At 41.8% G+C, this 6,000-nt stretch overlaps 1 protein-coding gene across 1 annotated transcript in view; it reads left to right on the top strand.

Annotated features, from left to right (window-relative positions):
* Positions 1-364: 364 nt before the first annotated feature.
* The window catches only part of C2CD4B (C2 calcium dependent domain containing 4B), a 64,977-nt gene continuing 59,341 nt past the window's right edge, over positions 365-6,000 (top strand). The window contains exon 1 of the transcript XR_007407481.1: positions 365-4,543. The gene's annotated coding sequence lies outside the window, so the exon portion shown is untranslated. The remainder of the gene's footprint in view (positions 4,544-6,000) is intronic.

Genomic DNA, 6,000 nt, shown 5'->3' with positions numbered 1-6,000 from the left:
GTTAAGAAAGGCTGATTTTATGGTCCTGTGGTAGGGGCACTCTTAAACTCCATTTTAAAAATAGGTTAAGCCTCTATAGGAATGCTGATATCCATGGTGGTAGTAATGAGAGAAGACTGACCAGCCAGTTGTCAGGGACCCAGAGGGAAGAGTAACTATCACTGGATAGTCACTACTCCTGACCCTAAGGGACACGGGGAATTAGGAAGAAAGTTACTTCTTCCTTTCTCCTGAATTAGCATCCTATCCCTGTAAGGGCCCTGGAACATAGAAACAATATTGCAGAAACAACTAAAAAATGGTCCAATTGTATTTTAAGACCTTTAGGATTTGGGATCTAATCTTGAGGCTGAATACCCTTCAATAGGCTTAATACCCCTTCAAGGTTCTGGCAGGGGTATCAGAGTAGCAGGAGTCTTTGGTGGAGGATGATACAGATATTGTGAGGCAAGTAGTCACCGTAAATGGCATCCCCATGGTCTGCTTAGATGCTCTTAATATAGGAGAGGTACTAGATGTATATTGTGAGTTACACATCATGTTCTAAAGTGGAAAAAATCTTTTTTTTTTTTTTGGTGATTTGCTTCTTTCACCTTTTAGCTCTCTCCTCCACGTTAACATCACCGAAGTGCCTAAAATTAGGATAAGCTGTTTGTTCCACACTGAACAATCACTGCTCTCTGTGATGCTAGACTAGGTGGTAAAGAGTGCTGGATTCTGATGGGATCCTGGGGTTGAATTGCTAAGTATCTAAATGTTGTCCCTCCCTGCAGTTGTGAAATTGTCTGATGAAGCTAAAAGCCTCCAGAACCCAGATTACAGCTGGTGAGAGGGAGCTTGCAGAGGTATCAGGCCCATGGGAGACTGGATTATGATCAGAAAATGGGCAGGGACTTGAACTGGCAGTGGAGTAAAAAGACTTGTCCCTAAGCTCTGGGTGCCGGTTGGATCCTTTGCAATCTCTGACAAGAGGACATAGAGCTGCCTCTTTAGAGCAGAATGCTGAAAGACAAAAGGCCAGTTGTTCCCATGTTAGGTGAGGATACATACCCTTGAAAGTGCCAGTTCCTAGGTTGATGGTAACTGGAAGAGCTTTTAGAGTAACTTTGAAGAAGTCAGAGAATAGGTTAGAAAACATAGGAATAGAAATTGCTTGTCATTTGGGGTAAGTCAAGTGGGAAAGGGAATTACTTGTATTAACTGGATTTGCGGACCTTGCCTTTATGGGTAGTCAGATGATACTCTTCTTAGCTTTCTACTTGGGCAGAAACTATATGAAAGATAAGTTAACAGTGAGGAAGCAGAAAAAGCTTAGAAGGAGAAGGCCATGGCAGAAACCAGAGACAAAACCAGAATGAAACCTCCTTCCTTCTCTCTCTGTGCTTTTTTCTTCTTTCCCTTCCTTCCTGCAAACACTTGAGTGTCTACTGCATGCCAAGTTCTAGCTAGGAACTGAAGATAAAAGATGAACAAGACTCATTCCCTGCTCTGGGAGAGCTCATATGTAGTGGGAAGATAAAATCATGGCTGACTATAGGGCATGAGGGTGAGAAATGGGTTTCTAAGGACTGCCTTTTCTGTGTAGGTAAGGAGGGAGCTAAGAAAATAGAGATGCTCAGAATGGGTTCTGACATTACCTTCGTAATTGCCACAGAGCTGAGGGCGGAGGACCAGCTGACACATGTAGGCTAAAGATTCACCCCATCCTCTCTCTGGGTAGTGATACTGGTCGGGGGTCTGAAGAGAATCAGGAATAGGATGCTTCCTGTGTCCCCTGTGCCACACTCAGGCACTGTGGCAAAGGTAATGTACCTTTGTGTTGCTGTGGGTTGTCCAGCTGTAGCTCATCTTGAATTTTCTCTCTTGGTCATTATGTGCAAAAAGGGAGAACAAGGAAGTTGTGGGAGTTTGGGAAGATACAAAACAAAGAAGAAAGAAGAAACATCCTTATCCCCAAACAACAACAGCCGCAAAATTGAAGAAAAACATTTTGGTATCCCGTTTATGGGTCCCCAGAGTCCAGGAACCTCAAGGAACAGCCCAGGGATCAGAGAACAAACAATGCTCTTATAAGAGAATATTCTACTAGCATTTAAGGACAAGTTGAGGGTCTCTGCTGAGGCTAGGGGAGGAACAGAACAAAAAGCTGCTAGGTTTTCACCCTTTGATGAGAGGACCTCTTTTGGGGAGGTGGTTTTGTGCAGGTATTTACTAAACTTCTTATGGGTGTAGGGTCAGAGAGTTCCTAGAATGTAGGCCTTCTGAGTGAGTCACGTTTGTCATGAATCTAGGTTTGATTTGTAAAGCAGGCATTGAAAAGTAGCTGTAAGTTTCCAGAGTTTTGGGGTAACCAGATTGGAAGGTCCTAGCTAGACCTGGGAGAACTTTCCTACATGGTTTATTCTGGAAGTATTTGCTGTTGCTGAAGCTCACTGGAGGAGGGATGTATAGTTGCTTGGCCACAGCCTGAAAGAACCTGAAATTAAGGCACTGGCTGGATAGATACCCCAACCCATAGACACGAAAGCCAGGTGAAGGACATTGACTCTTATTACGGTCATTTTACCAAATATTTTGAAGGGTGTTTGGTGTACCGAGGTCCTGTAATGGTAGTCGGGGCTCTTGGATATCTTTACTAAACAACAGCACCACATTTTTCTCATTTGCCATGGGCCATTGAAAGCTTTCACAAAATTGCCACAGTCCTTGGACAGCATTTAATGCCCACTGATCTATCTCTGCTCTATAGCCTCAACTACAAGGGTGTGAGGTCAGTAGCTTCCCCATCTTTGCTGCTTTGAGCAGATGGCCGAGGAAGGAGTTCTGCATCACCAAGAATATGGCCAGAGACTTTGTGAAGATTCTGAAATGTCTGGCTTATGGATTGATTAGGGGTTCTCACCCTGCTTTCTTCTATAGGACGTGCTTCTCTACGGCCGTTTAAGCAGATTTCATAGCATCTTGATCTTTTATAAAGTTTGGAAGTTTGTTTTCTGGCTTCTCATAGTTCCTTTTTGCTGTGTGTACTGCCTTTTTCTCAGATGATGTTGGCTCTTCTCCCAACGGACTGTTCTTTGGGAAAAGGCCAGACAATTTACAACTACAGTGAAAAACAACAAACAAAATAAACCCCCCAGAACTGTGTGTCTTACCACTTTTGGCATCTGGTTTTGTTTTGTTTTCCTTTAAGTGGTGGTTAGTTTCTGTACCCAAAGGGTTGCAATTCTAATGACATACTTTCTGGTATCCTTGCCTGGGAATAGTGCATGATGGGTTCCAATCTGTAGTCTCTCATCAACCCCTCACACTTATTTAATTGTTAGAAGAACTACTTATTGAAAGGCCATGCCATTGAGTTTCTCCTGGGTAGCTGGCAAGGATACCAGCTTCAAAACTGAAAATATTAGATGTGAAGATATTTTGAACAAGGAACAAGAATCCTGTGTTCTAGTCCTGGCACTGCCATTATTATCCATGAGAACTCTGGCAAGTCTCCAGATTTCTTTGGGTTGTGGTCTCGTCATGGGTAAAAATACCTACCTCACAGGGTTGTTGTGAGGATTAAATGTGCTCTGTAATCTGTTGTACTATATAAATATTTGCAATTTTTTATGATTTAAGAGCCATTTAAAGATATTCCCTGGCCACATGGCAGACATGCCAACATTTGTGCTATCCGATCAAGGGTTTTCATGGTCATGTACTGCATATTTAAATCGCTGAAGCAAAATTTTATGTTTTTACATAAATATTTTTGGGTGAAGAGGGTCTGTAGCTTTCACTGGTTTTCTAAAGGGGGTCTCTTATCAGAAAAAAGGTAAAACCCAGTGCTTTAGATTGAAAAGTGAGATTCAGTAATGGGAATAAATTTGCTTCCAGAAGATCCCTCTTAACATGTTTACAGTAGTAGTTGCAATGCTTTTTTGATAGTGAAATTCTTAATGTGACCTAATGATTGGGTGTACCAAACATTTGAAATTGGGACAGAAAATTTTTGGCCAAGTGGTCATGATAGCCATTAGGTTATCCAACTGTCTATAGTGTGAAGGTGGAGGTAAAACAAATTATTAGCTATGTGGCCCTAAGAAAGTCACCTTATCTCATGGAGTCTGTTACTTCATTTGTAAAGTGAAGGATTTGACCTTGAAGATTTCCAAGGTTCCTGGTTTGAATTCTCTAGGGAAGTGAGATCAAAGCTGGACTTGGATGCAGCCTTGTTATAGCAGAAGTGAATCAGGTTTTGTGTAAGAGGAAAAAGAGGGAGTGTCAGGGAGAGGAGGAGGGGCAGAGCAACCAAGAAACCCCCTTCTTGATAAACATGGCAAACAAGAGCCTGCTGCGGTGAAGAGCCAGGGTAATTGGGGCAGAAAGAGAGTTGGGAGGCTACTTCTGAAGATCCAGGAATTTGGTGGCCAGAGACTCAATCTCCAGAACAATCTCCAGAACAATCTCCAGTGAGCCAACACCCCATCTTCTCTGCACTCACAGAACTTCCAGTTCTCATAGGAGCAAATGCCTGGAGTCTTCCCTCTTCCCATATCAGGTCTGTACTGCAAGGAGTATTAGAATCCCCAACCCCACAAGAGGAATTTTAGGGGAAATATCCTGATTTTTCTCAACTATCCTGATATTATTATGACTAAAGTCCATAGTTTATATTAGGTTTGCTATCTGTGTGTGTATTTTAAAAACTGGGTTGAGGGCAGCCCGGGTGGCTCCAGCAGTTTAGCGCTGCCTTCAGCCCAGGGCATTGATCCTGGAAACCCGGGATCGAGTCCCACATCGGGCTCCCTGCATGGAACCTGCTTCTCCCTCTGCCTGTGTCTCTGCCCCCCTCTCTCTCTGTGTCTCTCATGAATAAATAAAATCTTTTTTTAAAAACTGGGTGGAAAAAAAAATAAAAAAATAAAACTGGGTGGAGGTGTTTTTTTTCTTTTCTTTTCTTTTTTCTTTTTTTTTTTTTTTTGGTGTTGAATGGCTGGCCCATCATATGCTGGGTTTATATTCAACTGCCAAAGAAACTATCAGACTGTTCTCCAAAGTGGTGGTACCATTTTACATTCTATCACCATTGTAGTAGAGCAGTCTATCCTCACCAACACTTGACAGTCTTTTAAATTTTATCCATTGTAGGGCAGCCCGGGTGGCTCAGCGGTTTAGCACCACCTTCAGTCCAGGGCGTGATCCTGGAGACCCAGGATGGAGTCCTGCATTGGGCTCCCTGCATGGAGCCTGCTTTTCCCTCTGCCTGTGGGAGAGCCTGCTGTGTCTCTGCCTCTCTCTCGGTGTCTCTCATGAGTAAATAAAATCTTAAAAAAAAAAAAAAAAAAAAAAAACCTTTACAATTGTAATAGGTTTAGAGATAATTTATTGTGCTATAAATTTGCAATTCCCTAAAGATTAGTGGTGTTGAGCATCTTTTTTTGTGCTTTACCATTCATATATTTGCTTTGGTGAAGTGTCCATGCAGTTCTGTTCTGCTCTCTTTTATTATTGATTTTTTAGAGTTTTTATGTTTTAGATATAGGACCTTAATTAGATACATCATATGCAAATATGCTCTTTCAGTAAGAGATTTGTCTTTTCATTTTTTAAAAAGATTTTATTTATTTATTAGATAGAACACGAGCAGTGTGAGGAGCAGAGGGAGAAGCAGACTCCCCACTGAGCAGGGAGCCCAGTTTGGGTCTCGATCCAGGGATTCCAGGATCATGACCTGAGCTGAAGGCAGATGCTTAACCTGACTGAGCCACCCAGGTGCCCCTTGTCCTTTCATTTAACAAATAAATGTCTTTATTTAAAATTTAAAGTCAGTTAGCTGACATACAGTATATCATTAGTTTTAGGTGTAGTGTTCAATACTTTATCAGCTTTCTATAACAAGATCTTTTAAAAGCACAGAAATATATAATTTTGAAAAAGTGTGTTTCATCAGTTTGTTTTATGGATTGTGTTTTGGTGTAGTGTCTAAAAAAGTTGTCTAACTCAGGGTCACAAAGT

The sequence above is a fragment of the Canis lupus genome, chromosome 30, assembly GCF_003254725.2.
Source record: "Canis lupus dingo isolate Sandy chromosome 30, ASM325472v2, whole genome shotgun sequence".
NCBI lineage: Eukaryota > Metazoa > Chordata > Mammalia > Carnivora > Canidae > Canis > Canis lupus.
The sequence above is the reverse complement of the archived record's forward strand: the minus strand, read 5'-3'. Positions and strand labels throughout refer to the sequence as shown.